Consider the following 27,189-nt stretch of genomic DNA (forward strand, 5'->3'; position numbering starts at 1 on the left):
AGGTTGCATAACAGTATCTTGTACTGACTTTGGAGTTAGGTGGTGTGCCTTTGTAATCGTTAGTCTGTGATTGGTCAGATTTTTTTTCGTCTTGAAATGTCCCATGGGTACAGAGAGTGAGAGCGATTGTAATCCTTAGAGTATCGAGGATAACTTCCAGTGAAACAGACCCTAATGTGAAGTCTAACAAAAAAGCCAAAGTCGAACATATAGGTCACAATGACCTATAAATAACACCGCAGTGATGGTGATGCACTGCTCAAGATGAATTCACATGTCAAACTTCAAAAATTAATAAAACGCAATCAAGAGACGGACCGACAAACACTCAATGTACATTCACTATTGTGTTTGGGGCATAAATTACAAGACTTGACATGCTTAAGAACCTGACCTATTAGCTAGTGTAAAGCGTCTCGTGGGACGCTGATAACACCTACTTTTCACTAACGAAGTGGTCTTTGACCAAGTTAATTTACTTGTCTCTAAGACTAAAAGTCACAACTTCTTTTAGAGAACCATAAAGGCTAGGGTCATGATACTCGACCAGTAAATGTCGAAATGAACAATTTTTTTGGTTTAAAGTTTAAGAAAATGAACTTGACCAGACCCACTTCAAAGGTCACTCGGATCAAATGTTTCAGAAAATTCAAATGACTATGTATTATCAAAAAGCAAATGATCATCTGCACAAAGTGGATTCTAACGTGAAAGTGCCCCATCAATGACTGATATTTTCCCACTTTCAACATATTTATGTCTTGTTAAACTTATAAAATACTTTTAATGGCTCTCTTTGATTAACCAGTAGACCATAACATCAGACCAGTGGCTTGCTGTGGTAAACATACAAGTTTGTTTAAATTAGGCTATTGACCTTCATCAAGGTTAAAGGTCACATGGTTTTCAAGTAGTATTAAATGCATAACTTTATGCTACTTTTAATGTCGGGTTTGTTGGAATTGTAAATCCTGATTACCAACTGGACCCGGGCCATGATATTGGACTAGTAGCTGACATATTGGCATCAAGTCTTAACGGATTTCAAGTATGTAATTATGTTTTACGTTAAACAAACGTCATTTTAATGGCACCTTCTGAATGACTTAAGATCCATGTTCGTGTTATTTGGCTAATGGCATTTTCGAGTCTACGGCTGTCAGAGTATCTAAAGCGATGACCGTGACTTTCATTCAAGGTCACAGACGCTCTATGTATTCAAAGGTTCAAAGAATTTCCAGACACGGGGTCATCGTATTGAGTAACAGCATGTAGATAAATGACCTTGACCTCCATTTAAACTTGACCCCGTGAAAGCGACTAAAGGAAAAAGTGGTCAAAATATTGGATCAGTCGTGTACAGGAATGAAAGGATATCAATTTAGTGAAAATTAATTTCTTTGGCCAACTTTCACATCAAAACCTCTTTCGAAATTGTGTGGTATCACCATATGTAAATTACTGGAAATAAAGGATTTTCCATTTGAGATTAGCTTGAAAGTTAAGAAAATAATACTAACATAGATCTAGGGAGCTTGTATTTCGACAAACAATATTAACATAGATCTAAGGAGCTTGTATTTCGACAAACAATATTAACATAGATCTAGGGAGCTTGTATTTCGACAAACAATATTAACATAGATTTAAGGAGCTTGTATTTCGACAAACAATATTAACATAGATCTAAGGAGCTTGTATTTCGACAAACAATATTAACATAGATCTAAGGAGCTTGTATTTCGACAAACAATATTACATAGATCTAAGGAGCTTATATTTCGACAAACAATACTAACATAGATCTCATGAGCTTGTTTCTCGACAAACCATATTAACATATATCTCAGGAGCTTGCATTTCGACAAACAGTATTAACATATTTCTCTGGAGCTTGTATTTCGACAAACAATATTAACATAGATCTAAGGAGGTTGTATTTCGAAAAACCATATTAACATAGATCTAAGGAGCTTGTATTTCGACAAACAATATTAACATAGATCGAAGGAGCTTGTATTTCGACAAACAATACTAACATATTTCTCTGGAGCTTGTATTTCGACAAACAATATTACATAGATCTAAGGAGCTTGTATTTCGACAAACAATACTAACATAGATCTCATGAGCTTGTTTCTCGACAAACCATATTAACATATATCTCAGGAGCTTGCATTTCGACAAACAGTATTAACATATTTCTCTGGAGCTTGTATTTCGACAAACAATATTAACATAGATCTAAGGAGGTTGTATTTCGAAAAACCATATTAACATAGATCTAAGGAGCTTGTATTTCGACAAACAATATTAACATAGATCGAAGGAGCTTGTATTTCGACAAACAATACTAACATATTTCTCTGGAGCTTGTATTTCGACAAACAATATTACATAGATCTAAGGAGCTTGTATTTCGACAAACAATATTAACATAGATCTAAGGAGCTTGTATTTCGACAAACAGTATTAACATATTTCTCAGGAGCTTGTATTTCGACAAACAATATTACATAGATCTAAGGAGCTTGTATTTCGACAAACAATATTAACATAGATCTAAGGAGCTTATATTTCGACAAACAATATTAACATAGATCTAAGGAGCTTGTATTTCGACAAACAATACTAACATATTTCTCAGGAGCTTGTATTTCGACAAACAATACTAACATAGATCTCGGGAGCTTGTATTTCGAAAAACAATATTAACATAGACCTCAGGAGCTTGTATTTCGACAAACAATATAAACATAGATCTAAGGAGCTTGTATTTCGACAAACAATACTAACATAGACCTCAGGAGCTTGTATTTCGACAAACAATACTAACATATTTCTCAGGAGCTTGTATTTCGACAAAAAATATTACATAGATCTAAGGAGCTTATATTTCGACAAACAATATTAACATAGATCTCAGGAGCTTATATTTTAACAAACAATACTAACATAGATCTCATGAGCTTGTATTTCGACAAACAATATTAACATAGATCTCAGGAGCTTGTATTTCGACAAACAATACTAACATAGACCTCAGGAGCTTGTATTTCGACAAACAATACTAACATAGACCTCAGGAGCTTGTATTTCGACAAACAATACTAACATAGATCTCAGGAGCTTGTATTTCGACAAACAATATTAACATAGATCTAAGGAGCTTGTATTTCGACAAACAATATTACATAGACCTCAGGAGCTTGTATTTCGACAAACAATATTACATAGATCTAAGGAGCTTGTATTTCGACAAACAATATTAACATAGATCTCAGGAGCTTATATTTTAACAAACAATACTAACATAGATCTCATGAGCTTGTTTCTCGACAAACCATATTAACATAGATCTCGGGAGCTTGTATTTCGACAAACATAGTATATATGATAAGTAAGACGTAATACATTGCGAGCAAAGCAAGTAGTCTGGATACGGCTGTAAAATCTTTTGGCACCAGACAACGTGTGTAAATTTGAAGAAAAGGATTTATAAATAATAGCACATCATACAGATTATGACATCCTTACTAAACAAGCCCTCTTGTTACTGCTTTATACGTAAAAGTTGACCAAACACATGTTCATTTGAGTTGAAATGTGAAAACAATTAATTTCTTAACGTCAAATTAAGTGTCTAAAAACAACCACCAAACAAGGACGTATCCTAGGTTGTTAAGTAGTTAACATGAATTGTCTACATCAAAAAGACTACCAATATCAATATCAAGTAGTTTGACAGCTTTCATATTTTCTATCGGTGTGAAATCGAAATATTTTAGATAAAGCCTAAAGAAACTGGCCTGATTTTTTTCAGTTAGCCTCCATACAATCAATGAGAATAGAGGCTTCCCGCAGTTCCAATACAGTTTTTTTAACTGGGGCTTTATATTACTGATGTAATTAAGTGTAAGCCTACTGTTTTCTGCATAATCATACAGTGTGAATTCGCATTCGAATGCACCGAATTTTTCATCCGGGTGTCTGAACTTTTTCCCGCCTTCAAAATTCCGTGACGTAAATATCGGATGAAACTGGAAGAGGACAGCTTTAGACATAATATCAGGTTCATGTTCATTTTATGACATTTGTTCATAGAAAATCTTGTAAGTATATTCAATTATTTTATTCAAAGGAAATGCTTCGATGTCGATTACTGTATTTAAGTATAACTGATTAGTGGGACGGTATAATATGTTAAAGACTATTCTAATATGTCTAAACGGCTAATTTTTATCGGATATGAGAATATGTCACCGGGGATTAAAAAAAAATAGCAATGGAACCAAAAACACTGCTATCCAAACTTTGCAGGATTAAAAAAACAAAACCAACATACTGAAAAACGTTTTCAGACGAAACAAATGGTTTCCTATCTGCTTCCTATTTAATGATACAGTGAAAAATAATGTTAAGTGTACTAACTGTACAAATTTTAAAATCAGCATTGCACGCATGCACTTCATCAAAAATGATGGCTGAAAATGAGAAAAAGCTGAACCAGTAACATGTTTGAATAATTCAATTTGTCTCTTCTTTCCAATTCATGTGTTGCTCTCTTTTAAATAGTTTTCTATTGTCTTGTTTCCACAGGTAGACTTCCAAGTGTCAACCAGAGCAAAACATGGCAACAGTATGTTAAGACATTTATTGCATTATATCATTCATATTTTAATTGTTAGTTGTGTTGAGGCAAGAACATACTGAAATGAATTGTTGAAAAAAGTCACCAAATTATTGTCAAAACTGATTACTAATGTCAATATACTATTATAATTGATTTTATTTATCAAGTTAGGTAAAAAAAAATTGCTTTTTTTTCTTTTTTTTTTTTTTTTTTGAGCTTGCTTCCAATTTTTTGGTGTAGGGGAGGAGTGGGGCTAGGGTTTTGGAATGGCCCTAAGATTGTATTGGGTTCCAATATTATCAAATGTAAGTTACACTTTTTTTTTTTTTTTTTTAGAAGTTCCCTGTCATACCTGGCGTGCAGCTTCTGGATTTTTCCAAGGTGGACAAGCAAAATGATGATATTAATGAATTCTTCACCAAAGCACAACTTTCCAGTATGTCTGAATACGAGAAGCTGCGATTTAGGAACATGAGAAAAAAATACGAAATGATGGTATCTCTAGGTATTAATTTTAGTCATTAGCTCCCTGCTGGTTGTATTGTCTGCTATTTTTTAAAAAGTTTTATGTTAATAATAAATGAATGTTCATGTAGTACACTCCTTCCATCAGCATCGGCACAAGCTAAGGATCATAGATGTACATATTTGTTTCATCACACTTTCATTATTTGTCAGAGTGACACTTGACAGATGGAAAACTAGTTAGAAAAAAAATAGAGGGAGTACTTATTAGAAAATATTTTCTTTTAGCTTAAGTGTATGCCAAAATTTCAAAGGCTTTATGGGTGTTTTTTGACAGAATATCTTATGGATAAATAAAAACAGATAGGAATACATTCAAATATGTTGAATTTGAGTTTCATTCTAATTTAATCTCTATTGAATAAAATACATCCAAGACTGCTCCTTGTAAGCCCCAAGAGATAGTATGTTATGTGTAATGTTAATGAAATATTGAAACAGAATACCTGAGCTGGTGACTGGGAAAGTATATGTCTGCATGATGTTCTGAGAGGTGACTTACTGTTTAGCACCCCTTGCAGATCTGGGCTGGCTTCTTCTACTTTTTTGTTTAGGGGACAATGAAGAGTCCATGTCAACTATGAAGGAGATGCTGAATAAATCAAAATAGATTTGCTGACACCATGGCATCACTTGGGATCATATTTTCATTCTTTCCAACCTTGCTCTTGCTTTGCTTTATTTTCCACTTTTGGACAACAAAATCCAAGGTCATGGTCACTGTCTGCTTAAAATAACAAATCTGGGACAACTACTGAATTACATATTCTTTTAATCAGGTGTAGGTACAAGTCACTTATGAAAATCATCCATGAAGGTCTATTTTAAGTTTCCACTTCAAACTTTTGTGAAGGTTTACAAGCCATCAAACCAGATTTTATGAAAAAAGGTCGCACAAAAAGACGAAGGAGGACAACAGGTCTGATGACAGTGATGAAGAGTGGACTCCTGCTTCTGAGAGGAGGAAAAGTCAAAGAGGTAAATGTTATCTTTACAAATATTTCAGCTCACGAAACGAACAGGGTTTTAAGTTATCTTTATTTTGTCTCTGACAATGAAACCGTTATGTAATAATTAATACACTTTCCATGTATAAACTGATACAATTGCTTAGTGTCAATAATATAAACAATCTTCATAAACTGGCTTATATTTGAGGCCAATAAGGTACGACCATGATTGATATAATAATTATAACTATATTAACTAGTCAGTGTGTAAATTATAAGAGTATGATGAATATATATTGTAGTAATTTCTTGTTGCGTTAATTGCACTGTATTTGTTGTCAATGTATACTACATTAGTTGACGATGATTATATATGCATGACTATTCTTAAATGCATATTAGGTAATACCATTTTATAAATTGTATGGTAGCAGGAAACAGTTAAATGGCCATTTTCTGAAAAATAAGGGACACATTCCAGATAATTACACACAGTAGATTAATCGTGCAAAACAGACATATAATAAAAAAAAGACATCACGTGCAATTCTAATACACAATATAGCATTGTCTAAATACATGTTTACTCTGTATTAAACACTGTCGAAAATCATGGTTACCACATTAAAAAAACCACTGAAAATAGCAAAATATTGTGATTTTTGACTGAAAATCTTGCCAAATAAGACAGAAATTTGAAGTATGACACATATCAAAAATTGATCACTACATACATAAGAGCAAAATGATTTATGTTTCAGGAAAATGTAACTCTGAAATTTTTCACAACATTACCTCGTGTCCAGACATCAGACTTTGGCTGCCGGTAAAGCTGGCTTTTTCTGTATAGGTACACTTTTGTATAATGGCCAAAATTGTAATCTTAAACTAGGTACATTTTTTTATTTTTATTTTTATGTAAAGCTCCAATATCCAACATCATCATGAATATACCAAATTTTGCCCATTTTTTCTACATGCATTTACATAGAGGTTCTCTACTGTACAAATCACCCATGGCCACACCAAGAAACTGTGTACTGCTACCATATACACCACTATTTTTGTCTTGAAATTCCTTTAAAACCCATCAGATGTCTAGAAAATGATATCACAAACAAAATGATATATCCGAAAACAGTGTATCTTTTAAAATGACCAAGTAGTACACATTTACATAAATGATGCATTTTTAAATAAATTATAATCCAACCCTGTATGAAGTTAAAAAATTCTGACACTTTTCAAATTCAAATAAAGACATGAAACACCATTCTGAATATTTCTTTTACATTTTCAAAACATACTCATCAGAATTTTGAATTCTGACAGATGTTTTTAAAGCCAGATCATTTTCCTCTTAAATATGGCAACATATTCATGTAAAATGGAATTTTGACTTGTATTTTATGTCTGCTTTAAAGAAATATTTCTGTCAAGATGTTGACCAAAGTGAAGATTACATACTGGGCAAGAGGTTAAAAAACCCTTACAACACTGCCTGCCACTCAAATTAAGTGTACATGACATGAATAGGACGCAATTACTCCAGATTTCATTTCCACTTGACAATGCCAAGGGAGGTAATTTGAAAATTGGAAACGTCTATTAACAGTTATTTCTTAAGTTTATTCAAGTTATTTTGACTATTAATGATATTGATTAATGTACATCCCTGTATGTAAGATGGAAGGTAATTGGTATCATAGTTCTGTGGTCTTGTTTGGTGATGACATCATTATTATTATGACGTCATCGATGCTCTGATGTCATTAACATTCATCTATGATGTCATTAATGCAAATGACATCAAAATGATACATGCCCTTACAAACAAAATCAATACAGGAAGAAAATGGCTGTTGTAAACAGAAGCTGGCATCATAAGCAAACTAATAAGTCTAAAATGAACATAATTTCTTAGCAGGTGGAAAAGTATAGTGACATCACTGACCTCCTGCTGCCAGCCAGATATCAATCCGGAGCTCTAAGCAACCCACCAGATCACCAGACCCCAATAGAGAATGGTTGAAGCAGTGCTGCAACAACAGGGTGGAACTCGATTAACGGTTAGCAAACTCCGCCCTGTGAAAGAGAGTGAGGTAGAGGTCACCATGACTGAACATAACATAAACAACAAAAATATCATAATTGCATTACACTCACTGTCTGTGCTGTGCCAGGCCTTTGCATTACATACATCTGCACAACCCAAATACAGTATTGACATTACACACAGGTTTGGCCTTTGTGTTACAGCCAAAGGCAAATGTGTTCATTGCAAATATGAAACATCCGATATCAAAATGTACACAGAAATTGAGTTGAATGGAAGAGGACCAGCACCTGGAGCCATTAATTGGAGCCATTAATCAGAGCCTTGTGCTGGCTACTCTGAAATCCAAAGTGGGCCTGTCTGATGCTCACTTATTTCTGACATGCATGAACATCAAGCCACTCAGCAGAACATATATATACAGAACACATTTAACAAATTAAACACTAAAATGACAGAGATCATTAGGTCATCTATGCTTGAAAACCAGAGGTTTGTGAAAGAGTTCTTGCAGCTTCTCGGTAAACAGCCTGTAGTAGCTGTAGAAACAGATACAGTATATAACAACAGGCTCCAGGCTGGGTATGAAGCGGCATCTGCTTCCTTTTCTCCTTTAGTGGAACAGGAAACAAAGCACAAATAAATAAATTGTGCCTGAAACCAAGCTGTGATCACTCTGGTCCAAGCTGCTCCAAGACATTTGGTGCTGACCAGTCTATGTCCTCCAGTGAGCGAACACTTGCCCTTGCAAACATGGAGAGTGTTCGCACTGCCAAAATTGTCGGTGTGAAATCTCTCATGACTGATGGCAGCAGTCAATATAAAAAACATGTGAGAGAGTACTGTAATGAAACAGGTCTGAACATACAACACGAAACTTGTTTCCTTCACCTGCTGAGGAATTTATACAAGAAAATAAAAACCTTAAAACTAAATTCCATTGAGCAAAATTTTGACAGGGATCTGTTCAAGGGAAGCTTGCCTCCTGTGTGCACTGTTGACTGAGACTGGAACTCGCACGTGTTCAACAAGCCTGTACTGGTGACCGCTTCATAGACCGTTGTCAGACAGCTATACAAAATGTGATACCGTGCTTAAGCGGCATACATGCTAACTGTCGTGCACACTCCGTCATCTGTTTAGCTCATCTGCTTCTGTACAGCACACACCATTTGCCTTATGGTCAGCATTTAAATCTGAGTAGAGAAGATGAGCATAAATTACATACCCTCCTAAACACAAGCCTTTCATTTGCAACACTCAAAAAAATTCTACACCTTTTAACAACAAACAAAACAGAAAGCTTAACACACCACGCATTTACATATGCCCCAAAGACCAACCTATGGAGTAGAAAATTCAATGGACTGTGTCATTCAGCTGTCCATTCAGACACGGTAGGGACAGGTCAATCAGCACTCATCTTGAGTAGGTCGATTGGCCTAAAATACCACCGACAGGATCCCTTTTTGAAAGAAATGGCCAAAAGGGATCTAACTGATGGGTACCACGCAAACAGGAAGCGCACAACACAGTACAAACAAAAAAGGCACTTAGGGAAACTGGAAAAAGTAACTGCAAAATCAGAGCACAGTCATTATATTCAAATAGCACACCACAACACAATTCCATACACAACTATGGTGTAAACATAAACAACCACTGAACCAGAAGGGACACCAAACAACAGGTGACACCAGACCGGAAGGGACACCAAACCACAAGTGACACCAGATCGGAAACCTAACACTAGAAACACAATCAACTGTCATGAACACTAATACTCACCAACATTTACAATATACAATTAGCAAAGCCATGGTGACCTCTACAGACTCAATCAATCAAGTACTGTTTCCTATGACTGTTCACTCTGCATGGCTCCAAGGACAAAATGGCTGATATTTACTCACAATTTGGTGTAGCAAAGATGAGACACATGCAGTTGAGGGGAGATACACTGACAATTCATGTGAAAGAAATACTGTAGATGATGAACAGTGACACGCCGCCTGTGATTTCTAAACATCAGACATATGAAACCATAGCCGTCCTTGTTTACTCTTCCCACCCAAGTGTGACAGTGATCACCAGAAACAGCGTATTGCCATAATTTAGAATGAAAGACCTGCTTTTCTTGAGTTGTGAGAACTGAACTAAAAATAACAGACATCTGACATTGAAATTGATATGTATGTACAGCAGTTAAATGAGAAACTTGCACCAGAAAAACAGTAAGAATTCAATTTCTGAGCTAGTTACCATGGTAATGGTTCAGTTAGCTACAAGAAATACATTGAAATACAACTAGAATTATTGTGAGATGACCACTTAAATGTTTCGCACTTATTCCTTACTGCTTTGCTACTATGTAATAGAATGTGATATGAACTTATCAAGTGTCTCTGGCTTTGAAATTACAAGAAATTGGAGAGTTATCTCCCTTTTTCATCACCTGGAGCAAATAAACAGATTGAGCCAAATCAGAATTTTTGTTGTCTTTTATGATGTTTCTAGCCATACCAGATGTAAAGGAGACCCAATGAAGAATTTTATAGAATATTTGTCATACAACAAACTTTGGTAAAATCCCATAAGGTAGCAGGAAACAGTTAAATGGCCATTTTCTGAAAAATAAGGGACACATTCCAGATAATTACACACAGTAGATTAATCGTGCAAAACAGACATATACCGGTAATAAAAAAAAGACATATAAAAATATATCTTCATATACACAATATAGCATTATCTAAATACATGTTTACTCTGTATTAAACACTGTCGAAAATCATGGTTACCACATTAAAAAAACCACTGAAAATAGCAAAATATTGTGATTTTTGACTGAAAATCTTGCCAAATAAGACAGAAATTTGAAGTATGACACATATCAAAAATTGATCACTACATACATAAGAGCAAAATGATTTATGTTTCAGGAAAATGTAACTCTGAAATTTTTCACATTATCTCGTGTCCAGACACCAGAAAAAAGCTTGCTTTTTAGGTCACCTGAGCCGAAGGCTGTCGTCATGCGTCATTAACTTTTCAAGAATTCAACTTCTTCTCAAGACCCACTAAATGGATTTTGACCAAACTTGGCACAAAGCATCCCCATGGGAAGCCGCTTCAAGTTTGCGAAGAAAAAGAGCATGGCCCCAGGAGGTGGGGGGAAAGGGTATAAAATTAGGTAAATCTTTAAAAATCTTCTCATGAACCAACAGTCAGATTAAATTTATATTTGATATTAAGGGTCCTTATAGCAAAGTCTACAAAGTTTGCAAATGAAAAACAAGAAAACCTCTCAAAAACGGCCCCACTAGGGAGTGCTCAAAAGGGTCGAAAATTCAACTTTGACCGATTTCAACCAAATTTGGTAGACAGCATCCCTTAGTGAAGGACATATGATATTATGTTGAAAAAAGTGATTATGTCCCCTTTGGGGCCCATAAGGGGTGTAAAAGGGGCCATATCAAAAAACCTTTAAATGACTTCTTCTCAAGAATCAGTGGATGGATTTTGACCAAACTTTGCACAAAGCATCCCCATGAGAAGCCGCTTCAAGTTTGCGAAGAAAAAAGGTGTGGCCCCAATAGGGGCCGCAAAAGGGGGTAAAATTAGGTAAATCTTTAAAAATCATCTTCTCATGAAGCAACAGTCAGATTAAATTCATATTTGATATTTAGGGTCCTTATGGCAAGGTCTACAAAGTTTGCAAATGAAAAAAAACGGCCCACTAGGGGCGCTCAAAAGGGTCGAAAATTCAGCTTTGACCGATTTCAACCAAATTTGGTAGACAGCATCTCTTAGTAAAGGACATATGAAATTAAGTTGAAAAAAGTGATAATGTCCCCTTTGGGGCCCATAAGGGGTGTAAAAAGGGCCATATGTAAAAACCTTTAAATGAATTCTTCTCAAGAACCAGTGGATGGATTTTGACCAAGCTTGGCACAAATCATCCCCATGGGAAGCCACTTCAAGTTTGAAAAAGGGTGTGGCCCCAGGAGGGGGAAAAAGGCGGTAAAATTGGGTAAATCTTTAAAAATCTTCTTCACATGAACCAACAGCAGAGATGGCCACCCTGTTTGGCTAAGTCATTTTGGACTTCCTCTCAAGAACCACTGGGTGGATCATGTTCAAACTTATTTCAAATGTTTTGCACACGGTCCTGCTCAAGTGTTACATTTTTGCAAGATTTTAAAATCCCCAGATTATTGACATATATTCCTCAGGTGACCGTTAAGGCCTCTTAGGCCTCTTGTTCTGTATAGGTGCACTTTTGTATAATGGCCAAAATTGTAATCTCAAACTAGGTACATTTTTTTTCTTTATTTTTTTTTTATGTAAAGCCCCAACATCTAACATCATGAATATACCATTTTTTTCCATTTTTTCTACATGTTTCAGCAAGTTGATGATGAAATAAGCATGACCTTTGAATGTATGTTATGTTATATGCCACTTGAAAAAACCTTTTATGTAACCAATGGGTTGTGAAAACTCAAGGAATAAAATTGAATTTATCTTAATTGAATATTAAGAACACAATGACTTTAAAGTGTTCATACAACCAGATTAGGAGCATCTGCATGGATATTTGAAGACTTACACATATCTTAACATAAATGTATGCAAGTACCACCAGTACAAAACATGACTATTTTGAATCTAATAAATGGTCTGGATTGTAAAAATTCAAGGTATTTAGACATGAAATACAAAGTGATGAATTACATGGCAGTTGTGACTTTCATTATCTGTTTTACAAGAATATTTGTTTGAACTACATTGTTACACAATGCCTCACAGATGCAATGCCACAATACCTGCAGTCGGTAAAGTGGATAATAGCAGATATATGGTAATACAGATACAATAAAAAGATGAATTTCCTATCTACAGTTGTGAGTTGCCAAACTGTCATTTTGGCTCACTTTGTGCCGCTCACCTTTGCTGTTTTGTCATTATATAATTTCTTAACATAAACTGAATTTATATAAGTACATGTAGTTAATTTCAAAATAAAGTATCATAGGCCACTTCAACAAGAAAAGTGTGCCATTTTCCGCCATATATATTGTGTTGAGTTTTTATTTTTTGAGGTTGATCAAATAGGGTACATGGTGACTTTATTTTAGGTAATACACATCAATGTGTATTACTCCCATTGAATACTTGCTTTAACATCAAGATAACACTTCATTAGCTACCAGTAACATTCCATGAGATCCTTTGTTTGAGTTTTAATTTGTTTCATCTAAAACATTTGTAAATATACTATATTTCAGATCGACTACTTGTCACTCCATTCGGTTTTCCTCTCAAACAAGAAGCAGATGTACCTAAGAAAGCTTCAAAATTGAAGGTAAAATTTCTTACTGTTGATGACAAGTAAATCCTTAGCATTATTTTCTTATAATCTACAAAACTAAACCTACTAAGTATGTTCTATTTCAGAAGGTGGGAAAGTTAGCTAACACTGAACCAGAAAAACTTGAAATCAAAACGAAAACATTCCAGACACCTACCCACACATACCCATTGAGATCAGATTCAGCAGCTGTTAGCTATATGAAGATTGAGGTAGGTATTTGATATATAACTAATGTTCAGTTGGTGACCATGATTTGTACAGAAACGAAAAGTCCTAAAATTCAAGGATTTGCCTTGATAAGTTCTTGACTTTGGCATTTGAAGTTGCCTTTCATGAGTGATGTTTTGTCTGTTTATAATTCTGTCATGTTCTTATATATGAAACATGGTGTCTCTCAGAGGTAATGGATAATGAACACAATATTGAATTTAACATTAACGTTCATCTGTTCAGTTCATTAGAACATGTGTCAGTTCTGCAGAACACAAACAACTTTCCAGCCACTCTGGTGTAAATATAGGTTAACTCCGGTAAAATGACAAAGTTACTTCACATGTAACGACATTACTCATAGCTATCGAGCCACACTGGTAATGACGTATTACAGTTACTCGCAGCTATCGAGCCACACTGGTAATGACGTATTACAGTTACTCACAGCTGTCCAGCCGCACTGGTAAGGACGTATTACAGTTACTCACAGCTGTCCAGCCACACTGGTAATGGCGTATTACAGTTACTCACAGCTATCGAGCCACACTGGTAATGACGTATTACAGTTACTCACAGCTATCCAGCCACACTACACTGGTAATGACATAGTTTATACATACATGAATTCACAGCTACATTCAGCCTTGTATGTAGTTGTATTATCAGCTATTCCAGCCCCACATGAAGTTTGACAAGGGGGTTCCGTCGCTGCCATCGTATCACTCACTCCCAGGAAAATGACAGCTATTAAGATCTTCCATATGGTTGCTTGAACACTTCTACATTATTTTGAGTTACGGGCGAGCCCTGGACATTGTCCCTGTCCCATCAAGGCCTAAAGTTACACTCCCCACTCGGTGCCAACCCATCAAAAATTGAGCTCCATGTGCCTAGAGCGCCCTCTACATTCTACCAAAACTATAGTCAATACCACAAAAGTAAAGTACAGTAAATCCAAACACAAACTTTTAGCTTCTATATGTTTCGTAACATTTGCTCCTCCTAAGTGTCATAACCTGTTATGATCACCCCAAAATTATGAAACGTACATGCCCAGAAATATATACACCTACTCGTTTTGTTTACTCAATGCATCCGCAATGACATTTTCCATTCCTGGATGGTAGTTTATTTTGAACTGGAACTCCTGAAGGAAAGTTTATAATCTATATAACAAAAATAAAGTAGAGTAAATCCAAGCACAAACTTAAAGCTTGTTCATAAAAGTACTGCAAGGCTTTTATACGTTTCGTAACAGACTCCTTAATTATTGTTATCGCTATTTCTTGAGAAGTACGTGATGAATCTCTCTCAAATTTTGTGTATGTTTCTCTTGCTCACTTTCATATTGAGACTGATCAGAAAAACAAAATGGCTAAAGGGAAGCCATCTTCAGTTTTGACAATGAAAGTTCATTTAGGCTATTTCTTGGAAGTATTTGATGGAGCTGTCTTGCTCATCTTGCTCTCCTGTTGTGCATGTTTGATTTTGAAATTGATTATAAAAACAAAATGGACAACAGATCACCATCTTGAATTTTGACTGTTTAAAGTTTGTTTTATTTATCAATGAGAAGAACTGGACGGTTCATTTTCAAAATTCATGTATGGGTCCTTCTTGGTGTCCAGTCATGTCTGTTTCATTTTAGGAGGGACCAGAAAAGAAAAAAAAATGGCGGATTGGGGCCATCTTGGATTTTGCCAGTTGAGAATTGGTTTCACTTTCATAATCAGTAATCCAAAACAAAATCCGTAGATGATTGATTATAGATAGTTTTCTAAATTTAGTACAGAATTGCACAGACCTCTAGAAAATAAAGGCGTGTGGAGAGTAGTATCATCAGTTGTAAAATGTGACCTTTTTGATACTGAAACACAAACAACGATTTAAGGGTTGTTAACATATTGTATCTCCTGAGCAAGTTGTAAACTACCATGAATATGTCAGTAAAACAACGAATCAACAAGACTAATTCTTGATCAGGTTCAATTATGAAATACAAAAGTTTCATTACTATGGAGCCAAAAATTTACGAACATTTCTATCAATTTTGAATTAGTTGCTTTAAAAATCCTGATCAATTTTATAATTTTTTTAAACTTATAATTAATCGATGTTAACCAACAATACAGGCTATGAAAACCAACAAGTCGAAAAGAAGCATGGAAAAGTATTTAAAACAGAACATTACGAAAAAAAAAACTGGAGCTTAGCTCAGCATCATAGAGCCCATAGACATGCAGCGATTCAGAAATGCAACTTTTTGGCCAATTTGACCGGCTACTTTGATCATTTGGCCGCCTACACCAATTCAGTTCCGTAATAATGTTCTGTACACGACTACACGTACATGGCAGGCCAGCCTCCTACTTTCACTACACAGCCTACTACTAACAAAATTATGGAAAACCCTTCAATAATCGATCTCGATCTAATGACACAAGATTTCAATATTGTAAATTTTAAAACAACACTCAGTGATCAATTATGAATCATGAATTCTGATAAATTTTCCATCCAGATGACCTTTTTTATTTTGGATTTGATGCCTGAAAATTATTGTCACTTTAGTATTTGTGAAAAAGTACAGGATGGATAATAGGAAGTTTTATTACTAGTTTCTTTTGTATAATGATTAACTTGTTCACTTGTCATTACCAGTAATTACACCGAAATAGCTTGATAGTAGATATAAGGGAAGCAATCCAACAAATTGTTTAACCTGGAATTGAAGATCCAAGAATGATTCTACAATTATGAAGGAGCCATGATCCGTCTATTATATCATGTCTATAACACTATTGTTTCTGTTACACTGCCTTTCAAATAAACCATGAATAATGTCTGGATTGCAGAGTAAATATAGACATGAAAATTGTTTCAAGTTGTAAGTGATGCCTTTGTTGTAAGCAATCTTACCATTCTGTGTACTTCAACAGATTGTGAAGAGTGCAACAAGGAATATGAAGGAGATAGCCCTGTACATGGACCACTAGTTATCATTGAGAACACCAAGGTATTCGATGTTTATATGCTCACCTGGCCTACAGGTTTCAGAGACAAAGCTTGACAAATTTTGCAAAACGAAAATACCCTGACTGATTTCAAGGCCATATCTAAAGGTAATTTTTCTAAAATACTCTGAAGATATCTGATTAATCAAAACTCTTCAAATCCTTAAAGCTTGTGTACTATAATGTTTCTGATGATTCCTTTGATTTGCTGAAAGATTATTTTGTTTAGCTTACATGAATAATGATAAGTCTGGGGTTTAAGAGTGATTGTTTCAAATTTTGTCCCAATAAATTTTATTGAGACCCAATTTGAAGGACAATTGGTCCTCCAATAGAATATTTCTTTGTATCTGGAATGTGTGGTGTGTTGTTTGGATAAGAACAATGTGCTTTCAAAATCACTCATTTTCAATCTTTTCTTTTTGTTTAAATGAATTTCTATTTAATGTTTATAGTACAGTGGACTTTCAAATTCCCTTCTATTTGATCTTTCTTTGTGATATTAGAAAATATAATAAAATTAGAAATTTTGAATGATTATATCCATATTCGATTTACTTTGCCTTTTCAAAGTATAACCTGAGAACAATATTCTGTTTTAAAATGCAGATGATTGACCTAAAACCAAAGGAAAAAGAGCGATGCCTTTATACTTTGCCACCGGGCCTATCTGTGTTGGAATCATCTATACCAAATGCTGGTCTTGGTTTCTGGTCTGATCATGAGATTCTACCTCGAAGACGATTTGGTCCTTACAAGGGAAGACTAACCAAGGATTTAGACCAGGCACATTCTACTGAAAATGCCTGGTAGGTTAGTGTTAGATGACCTAATGCTGCCCAAAAGTTATGAAAAGTCAAGTATGTTTGACTTCATTTAAAATTTGTCTGAATTTTTTCTCCAGCAAATATGAACATACATAATGATTTGAGCGTTGAGATAAAACAATTTTATATAAATACATAACTAGCCCTATGAACCTTTGCTATGGCGCTGTGTCAGTCAACTTTTTACTAAAAATTGTTACGTGTCATGAATGCCAGAACAGATATTGACCAAATTTGGTCCTTGATGGGGATTGGAACCAAATTTTTTTATAAATATTGGTTCTCTGCCCCCAAGGGCTTGAGGGGCAGGCCCAAAGGAGGAAATTTTGCAAGATCTTTAAAATCCTACCCCTCCTGTAGAAATGAATGGATGTTGCCCAGTTTTGTCTGAAGCATTCTTGGGTGAAGGGAAATCAATCTTGTATAAATGTTAGGTCTTGGCCCCCTGAGTTAAGAGGGGCAGGACCCAACAGGGGTAATTTTGCAAGGGGTTCCTGGTGAGTAGGGTTGGGGGGGGCAATATTGGAAAGGGCAGTTCTTTAAAATCCTACTCCTCCCCTGCAAGAATTATTGATATTTTGACCTGGTCTGAACTATAAATGGTATGGCTGACCCTCTTAGGACAAAGGAGATATTTAGAATTGTTTTTCCTTTTCAGCCAAACAAAACCAGGTGAGCAATACGGGCCCTATGGGCATCTTGTTTCAATTAACCTTGATTCATTCTTTTCAATCAATACATAAATAACCAAAAATAGGTCTGAAGTTGTGAAGTTTAGGGTAGGGCAAAATCAACTGGAACTGTTGTCCTGAAGATAACTAATACCTCCTTCAGATGCAAACGTTTTTACATCAGTCGTTTCAGTTTCAGGCCCAGTAACCTCAACATCTCATGTATGACCTTAAATCTTTCTGAACCATTCCTTCTGGGGATGGTTATGTATTAAAGAATGAGGAAAGGCAATTAGAAATTAATTCGTTAAAAAGGAAAGAAAGAGACTTTGAGACTCATATGAGTTTCATGTTTCAAGGTCAAGATCACAGGTTGTATTATAGTAATTTTGTACAGAAAATTATCAGCCAAGATTTCTTCATTTCTCACAGAATTTTATTATTCAATACTTTGAGAATTCTTCAATAAGTATAATAAGGTCACTTCTGAAAAAAATTCCGAAACATTATACTACTTATAGGAGCGTCTTCCTCTCACTTTCTTATATTATGTTTTTTCCCCTAGATTTTCAAAAATGGAAAACCCAAGCCATTTCATTGATGCCTTTGATCAAAATCATGCTAATTGGATGAGATATGTGAATTGGGCAAGAAGCGAAGATGAGCAGAACATGACAGCATACCAACACAAGGGTCAAATATATTACCGGACACACAAAATAATTTAGCCTAGCACTGAGCTGTAAGTGTGGTACGGAGATGACTACAGTGATGAGCTTGGCATCAGGAGAGGAGCTGAAAACCCAAGTGAATGCAAACCATTCACTGTTAATGGAACAAGTAAGATTTATAGTAAAGGTAGCATTCAGACCAATTTAGATCAGTTCATTAGTTTATACTATTGTTTGTATGTTACTTGGAGTCACAGTGGGTAAGTCAATGAAATTATGTTGATATGCAATGGTTTGGCCATATGCCAAATGTCAGTGTTGATAATGTTCATTTTGAAAGGTGACATTGTTTGTGGCTAACCACATTTTTTGCCAAACGTTGATTAATGACATTTAATGTATCTATGAGGGAAAGCAAATGGTTTGTATACATACATGAACACTCCAGGTATGTCAGTATTTCTAATTAAGATAGGATGTAATTGGGTGTATACCGGTACCATTCAGCTAGAGAGAAGTTTTCTTTCTTTAGTTCTTTTATTAACATAACTGGTAAGCAAGAGATCCCAGCCTTGAACATGTAGACATTGGTGATTTGGTAGAGACTTGGCATTGATATAACCCTTGGAAACTTGAAGACAAGTTCTTCCCAGGAGGGGCAGTAATCCTGGTAATACTAGATGCAATAGAGAATGCAATTAGGTAGAAATTCTCTTTAGGCATAAGATTAACAAGCCAGAATTCCCTATTTTGATTTTTAGGGAGCCAATTGGAATCAGAAAAAACTTCAAATCATGTTTGTATTTGTATTTTTACAAATCCATACTTATCGAATAGTATATGATGCCTTGATATCTATTTAGCCAATCAGTTTTAACACAAGAATTTAACTTTTACTAAAACATCAAATTTTGTATCTGTACTAATGGAAAAAAAGGAAATGTGTATTTCAGTTGTTAAATTCCTACAAATTCATACACAAAGTAGTGTATTAATAATTAGTTATAATTAACTATGAAGACAAATACTTAGAGAGATCTTTGATTATGCACTAAAGGAGACAATCCCATTCAACAAAAACAGTCAGACACTCCATAATGTTTGGATTGAAATTTACTTTCTGAGTAGATACGAGAGTTTTATTTAACTGAAGTTTGAAGCATTCTGATAGTTTAATCATGGAAACAAGAGAAATGGCTTTAAAGGTTTATAAGAAGAATGTAGAAAGGTCTTCATACCTAAGGAACAGTAATTGTCCATACCTAAGGAACAGTAATTGTCTTTACTGAGAAAAATTGGTTTAATACAATTTTATTATAATACATTATTCAATAGCTGCAAAATAGTTTATTTATACCAGTTCTTAATGCATTACCCTTGAAATATCCTTTAGCAAGTTTAAAAATTGATTTCTGTTTGGAAATGAGTAACAAGTTTTCTGACCAAATTGAACTTGCAAAAATGTGATTGATACACGAGTAAGATTAAACATGTTTATTGTTGATAGTTTTACAGCTCACTTACATTTAAGTATTATAAAAAAACAGACTGTAACTTCAAAATGAGGAGATCAATTAAGTGTGCTTGTATTGAGATCAGTTAAATGTGCTTCCTTTATCTTCCAGAAATGTTCGGGTGTCCATTTTGTGGAAGATGTTTCAGCTCTGAAATAAACATACTTGGACACAGTAAATTAAAGCATGGCGTCTCTCAGTTTACTATTGATCTTGAGAGTAAAATGCTGAAGGAGAGAAGAATAGATAGTGAAAAGGTATTAAGAGGGCATTGGAATAGCAACTCTGTGCCAAAGAAAAATATTAAAACAGGAAGAAATATTGAACCATTTGATATTCAAATGACAGGAAATGTAGATAATAATGAAAGGCTAGATAAGAAAACTAATGTTTCTACAAATAGTCGAAAGAATATCTCAAAAACTGGGGAAGCAGGCCACCTACAGAAACACCACAGGACACACACAGGAGAGAAACCATACAAATGTGATGTCTGTGGTAAGGGGTTTAGGCAGACAGAAACACCTCAGGACACACACAGGAGAGAAACAATAAAAATGTGATTTCTGTGGTAAGGGGTTTAATGTGTCAGGTCATCTACAGACACACCTCAGGACACACAGAGGAGAGAAACCATACAAATGTGATGTCTGTGGTAAGGGGTTTAGTCAGACAGGTCCCCTACAGACACACCTCAGGACACACAGGAGAGAAACCATACAAATGTGATGTCTATGGTAAGGGTTTAGTCAGGCAGGTCCCCTACAGACACCTCCGGACACGCACAGGAGAGAAACCATACAAATGTGATGTCTATGGTAAGGAGTTTATTGTTTTGTGCAGCTTGAAAACGCACCAAAGACACCATTAGAGCTAAGTGACTTTGTACAGTACAATTACATGGTATTTTGTCTTCCATTATATTTATTTTTAAAAGTTTTAATTATATTGTATATAGCTAAATAATATATATTTTATTTATATTTGTATAGATTATGTAATTACTAAATAATTTATTATTACTCCAGTAGTTGAGGTATCTATACATTTGTATATCTAAATAATTTATATTGTTTTATCTGATAGTTGATATATCTGTACACATTTGTAAATATGAATTTCATCTGAGGACAAAGCCTTCAAGGCACTCAACAAATTGTTCATTGCAGTGATAATAAACATTGAAATTTACACTCTAGTTTGTTCTGTGAAAATAAAATGTCAGTTGCAGAAGCTGTCAGTCCAGAACTATATACTAAACATGTGATTATGCTTCATTAGCCATCCTCAACCCTAGCTCCCAATTACTATCTAGCCAATACTTGTACACTAACATATGACCCTGGCTTTTGTAAGGATATCAAATGTTAATCATTCACAATAATCAGTCCAACTTTTGTCTTGTAATCATAAAATCAAGACCGTAAAATATCACTTAATTTGAAGAAGATGATGTGAACAATCAATCGCTACAGGTGTTATGTAGTGGATATATATGTTATTTCATATAAAGAATGATGATTACATTTTCAACGCTACACTACAACTGTATTAATCCCAATACATGTTTCTGGTATAGCTCAGGAAATAATGGGTTGAGAGCCCGTCACAAAGTCTATTTGAGGCCGAGACAATGTACACAGTACACTTTTATTCCTGGGCTATCACGTTATTTTGAGGCAGAGTTTGGCAGTAGCAGGTAGCTACATCTTGGTATAATGGTTTTATCCTCAAGGGCTTGGCACAAAATTTGAGAACAGCATGAACACATACTCAATGAACATGAGGGATGGAGTCAATTTAACATGCACACACAAAATGTTTTTTTAATAAAATCTTTATCTCAATACTCAGATAAGGTATGGTCACGGACTAAAATCATCATTTCATGATTCAAGGTGTCGCATTTCCACCTAAACTTACAGTTTATGTAGACCTGGAAACTATATATAACACATGTAGAGTAATGAATTAGTAACGGATGTGTCGACCGTCGACTCTTCAACGATGACGTAGTTTGATTTAGCGTAAGAAATAATGATATTGTTTGGGAACGGAACGGGGGGATGGACATGGGTAAAACTGTATGCCCAATCCCTACTCTTATACTGCAAGGACATATTAAATCACTAGAGAATATTCTGTCCAAGTTGTTGGAAATTTATCGAATACTAAGTATTAACATGGGACAGCAGTTTTTTATGCACTTTTATCTCGTTACTGACCCGAGGGGCGAAACAATCTTGAGTGTTTTGCTCAATTTCACGAATACTGGAATATGAAACCTAATTTTTAATCATCATACTGGATGTTTGATAGGACAAATGTTACATCTGAATATTTATTAAGTACTTCCATTTGCATCTCTAACACAATATAGTTAAATCTATCTAGCTCCGTTTCAGATAATATGTATTACGTGTTACAATAAGAAAAAGGTAGATTTTTAAGACCGTGAAGGCCTAGCAATTCTTGTTTTTTTTTTTTTTTTTATTTCACACCCCAAGATTTTTATTTGTTGTCCCCCGCAAAATACGTGTGCGGGGGATATTAAATTGGGCTCCGTGCGTGCGTGCGTGCGTCCGTCCAAGTGTTTTCCGGACTATAACTTCGAAACCGTTCAACTCAACTTCACAAAACTTCCTATATATATTAAGTTGGTGCCCTTGTTGTGCCTTTTGCTAATGGCGACATTTCACTTTTTATGTTTTTCTGTTACCATGGAAACAGTCAGAAAACACCAAAAGAGGGCTTTTCCGAGCTATAACTTCGAAACCGTTCAACTCAACTTCACAAAACTTTCTGTATATATTAAGTCATTGCCCTAGTTGTGCCTTTTCCTATTGTCGACATTTCACTTATTATATTTTTTGTTACCATGGAAACATAAACAGAAAACACCAAAAGAGGGCTTTTCCGGGCTATAACTTCCAAACTGTTCCACTCAACTTCGCAACACTTTCTGCACATATTAAGTGGGTGCCCTATTTGTACCTTTTGCTATTGACGTTATTCCACTTTATATATATATTTTATTCTGTTTCCATGGAAACATAGTCAGATAAGTTGACATATCAGATAAATAGCACTTAATTCTTAAAATGTTACATATTTGATTGGTACGATGTGTCTAACAAATTAATGTCAATATACTGCCATATGCTGTTTATAACATCATGCTGTGGTTATCAATGAATAGCTCGTAGTTTTCCTTGACATTATCTCCTCTTAAATAATTGACCGAGTTTATATCTAGCGCTTCACATAGTTTGTTATAGTTGCCCTTGTTGAAGTTTAGTTTTTTGGTTGAAGTTGAGATTTTATCAATACCACACACAAATGTGAATCTGATGCATCCATGATCACTCTTTCCTAATGCACTATGTACTTCAAGATCTTCACTAGTAAATACTAAATCCAGCAAACTAGGTTATTGGTTTTTCCTTAATCTTATTGGTGAGTGCACATGTTGATACATAAATGTGTCCCTTTCAGTTTCCAGGAATTGGTACTCATATTTGTTGTTATGATCAGTTGCACAATTTCCCCGGTTTATAAAGCGGTAGTTGAAATAACCCATAATTAGTTTGTAAGAGTAATCCAAATCGCCAGCCTTATGTAACAAGAAGTTTAACCTCTTGTTGTTTTCGTCAAAGCTATTAGGGCTTCTGTACTTACAGCCCACCAAAAATTTATTACCCTTACTGGTGTGAATACTCGCCCAAATGTGTTCCTTAAACTCTGTTTTCATAGTTAGCTCTGTTGCTCTTAACTCTGAATGTATGTATAGTGCTGTGCCCTTAATACCATCAATATTATCAGGATTATTTATACAGATATCATACCCCTCAATAGCCAGTTCTGTATTTGATACACGATATCTACTATTTTTTGGCAGCACTTCATTTACTCCAATTATCCAGGGATCCTCCATTTTAACCATTGCTTTCAACTCCTCTAACTTATTTGTCAGTACATCTGCATTAGTGAATAAACATTTGATTTTGTTCATCTGTTGTTTGTTATCATTTTTCCACACTTCCTATCCTTTGCACAAGTATTATAAACATTTGTTTCATCACAATTTGAATTAACATTTTCAATTGAACAACTATTTACACTATTTACATGATCCGAACAAGATTTCTGATCTACTGATCTTCTTTCTGCACTTTCACAATCTTCCTTGCCGATGGTGGACCCCGAATCTTGAAAGAAAATTCCCCCGACTTGTTTTCCTGGTTCTTCATTCTAGCTTCCTCCCAAAGTTCTTTTTCCATTTGCCTCTCTGCTTGAGTCATATCATGGCTTAGTCTGATACCATCTAATTTAGAATTGCTCTTCAGCTTTGCAATGTTTGTAAATAAGTCCTTCTTGGTATCCAAGCAAACTACAGAATTGCGCCTTCGATGTTTCCTAAAATGAGCTCATATATTGGATTCTGCATACACCAAGCATCTACTGAACCAACATAGTACGGCGTATTTACCTTTACCTTTGCGATAGGTACCTGAAGACGACTTCCATCAGCCAGTGTACAGGTCTTAGTGTCACCAGTTAACTGATCCTGTGTTGCTAAGCTTCGTTTAAGCACCGCTCCACTACACCCTGTATCTCACAAAACAGTCACTACTTGGTTGCCAACCAGCCCTTCTACCACCGGCATCCTATCCTGTAACAGGTCTGTCGTATGTGCTTCATCTGACATTTCTCTATCTATGACCACCTTATCGTACTGCAAAGTTTCCGGTTTCCTTTTCCGGTTTCTAGCTCTATGGCGGTGTTGCTCTGTTCCGGTCACCATGGAAACACGATTTTCGCCTGATTTCTTAGGACAGTTGAACGCAATGTGATCGGTGCTTTTGCATATAAAACATTGTAGAGGCTTCATCTTTCCCTTGTCCTTGACACTTGCGTTAGCAGACGAAGATGACTCTGGTGTGTCGGCTTGCTCTCGCTTTGGACCATGAGAAGGATTCTTTCACGCGTTCTTCTGCTTAACCAGACTGCCTTTATTGTCCCTTACTTCGGCATATTGGTCGGCAAATTTAGACATTTCACCTAGTGATTTAGGAGAACGGTCCTTTAACCACAACACTGGTGCAAATGCTTGCAGAAATTGCTCGCACACAATCAACACATTCGTGAAGATTTATGTGTGTGACGTACCTTGTTCTGTTGCGACTGACTTCCTGAAATTGAGAAGTTTATATTTTCTTGTTTATTACCCCAAAAAGATCAATAGAAGATCTTCCACAATTTGATATCCATCCATACGTCTGTCTGTTGTAAACTTTTTTCTGTCTAGAGATCATGCTCCTTTTTCAACAGATCTTTTCATCCCACCATCTCATTCAAATCGTCTGTTTTGGATTTTGATTTTGAAAGTTTGTTATCAATATTTCTTGAGAAACACTACATAGATCTTGTTCAAATTTCATTTGTAGGCTCCTCTTTGTTCCTTAATGTGCCTGTTTGATTTTGGGACTGACTAGAAAACCAAATTGGCCGACAGGAGCCATCTTGGATTTTGTCTGGTAAAGTTTGTTATCCCTATTTCTGAATGGATCTCTCAAATTTCATACATAGGTTTTCTTTGATCCCTAGTTGTGCCTGTTTGATAATGGGTCTGATCAGAAAAAATAGAATGATTTGCGAGCGGTCATCCTTGATTTAGTGGCTAAATATTATTCTCTCTATTTCTGCAAAGGAATGGTCAAATTTCTTATCATTATGAGCAAAAACAGAGATGAAAAGAGAAAAAAGGGAAAAGATTCAACTTTATAAGAACAAATAAAGAGCAAACGATGGAGGGGCCAAGATCTCTCTGGAATCTTTTGTTTCTGAATATGGCAAGAAGTTATCTTTTCCTAAACGACAATGTGGTTTTGCAATGTTTGGACGAGTTATTATTTGTGTTAAAGCTTTTCTAGATACTTTTTTGATGTCCCTGATCGAAAGATCAGGGGCATATTGTTTTTGTGCTGTCTGTTTGTCTGTTGTAGACTTTAGCTTTGCCCATAACCATATTGCACAGTATGCTTGTGTGTTCCTTGTAACAAGACATCTTTGGTGATACAAATTTTTTGATCATGTGACCTTGACAGTGACCTTTGACCTACAATTGAAAAACTTTAACATTAGCCATAACTATTGCATCATAAGAGATATGGCTTTGATATTGGGCATGTGTGTTCCTTGTGACAAGATCTTTCTGGTTGTACCAAAAATTTTGACCATGTGACTTTGACCGTGTCCTTTGACCTACATATACAACAGATGATCCAAAAATTTATTGAACCTTGTTGTTCTCAATTTATTTCTGGTTTTCTTAAAACTTGGAATAATATATAAACATTTTTCATGACACCCGAGTCTGGTGGTGACCTGTTGCAGTTTCCTTTTATTCGGTGCCGTGTGTCTGTAAACTTTTAACATTTTAGACTTCTTCTCATTAGCCCCTGAACCGATCTCAATGGAATTTAAAAAATAAAAAAAAAACTTTCTTGGCTAAAGATGAACCATGATAGAGAACTATACAGTTCCCATCACCCAGGGGCCTGAGGGTTCAGACATCCTTTATTCAAACCCAGATATGATAGAACTAATGTTTTTTGTTGTTGGAAGGGTCATAAGGTGCTTTACCAAATTTGTTTATTTCATGACCCCCAGGGTCCGACATTTCCTCCTGGTGAGGTGGTAAAGTTTTCTATCGTTTTATGGCACACTGAATTTTTG

General features: G+C 35.3%; 1 pseudogene; it reads left to right on the forward strand.

Annotated features, from left to right (window-relative positions):
* Window positions 1-4,630: 4,630 nt before the first annotated feature.
* On the forward strand, window positions 4,631-21,014 carry LOC132561387 (histone-lysine N-methyltransferase PRDM9-like; annotated as a pseudogene).
* The last annotated feature ends 6,175 nt before the right edge of the window (window positions 21,015-27,189 follow it).

This window comes from Ylistrum balloti, unplaced genomic scaffold (genome assembly GCF_031769215.1).
Source record: "Ylistrum balloti isolate Yb309-2 unplaced genomic scaffold, AGI_CSIRO_Ybal_v1 Utg371196, whole genome shotgun sequence".
NCBI classification, from domain to species: Eukaryota; Metazoa; Mollusca; class Bivalvia; order Pectinida; family Pectinidae; genus Ylistrum; species Ylistrum balloti.